The following is a 671-nucleotide window of genomic DNA, read 5'->3' as shown; positions in this document are numbered from 1 at the left end:
TGCTTTCTTTGGGTACTCTAATAACATTAGCAGTTAAACAGCAGTGTTTTTCTCAGTGTGATGGATTAACTGTAGCTTAAAGTCATGAAATAATAATTAGGTTAATTGGGAGTGTTAGACAGGAAGCCCTAATAACCACATCTATTTTTCAGGGCCATCGGTCATGTGATGTCATCACTGTTCTACCCACTGCTGACGTTTGCCCTACTGTCTTTGGTCATCGCATACTGGGCCATCACCGCTGTGTATCCTAAAGAAAAACTAGACATAGGCATCAATAACTTCAATTGTTCACTGTTAGTATTTTGCGGTTTCATTACCCTAAATGTTGATAAAATGTGAATGTAATGTGTTGAATTAGGTTTCACGCAAACAGGATAACCTTAACTATCGATTAGGTTTTTGTCCACTTCCAGTGAGCCAGTATACAAGGTTTTCAATACAACTGAGTGCATGTATTCCAGAGACACCTGCAAGCCTGAGGTTAGTGTCTTTTAATGCTAACTTTGCAATGTCTCTACATAAACGTCAGTTTTATTTTGCAATATGTTGAACAGTAGTGTATGTCTTATTTGCTATAGCATATTTTACAGATCAATGCTTGATAAAATGCATACATTTCATAAAGTTGCATTGATTTGATTCTCTCCACAGACTTTCAACAGCTCAAA

The 671-nt window shown here is 36.8% G+C and overlaps 1 long non-coding RNA gene across 1 annotated transcript; it reads left to right on the top strand.

The window, feature by feature from the left end:
- Positions 1 to 133: 133 nt before the first annotated feature.
- Positions 134 to 671, top strand: LOC107735194 (uncharacterized). The gene is made up of 3 exons (XR_001639321.1): positions 134 to 245; positions 399 to 483; positions 655 to 671. It is a non-coding gene; the product is annotated as an uncharacterized LOC107735194 (long non-coding RNA).

The sequence above is a fragment of the Sinocyclocheilus rhinocerous genome, unplaced genomic scaffold, assembly GCF_001515625.1.
Source record: "Sinocyclocheilus rhinocerous isolate Xijiao unplaced genomic scaffold, SAMN03320098_v1.1 C35861114, whole genome shotgun sequence".
Taxonomy (NCBI): Eukaryota; Metazoa; Chordata; class Actinopteri; order Cypriniformes; family Cyprinidae; genus Sinocyclocheilus; species Sinocyclocheilus rhinocerous.
The sequence above is the reverse complement of the archived record's forward strand: the minus strand, read 5'-3'. Positions and strand labels throughout refer to the sequence as shown.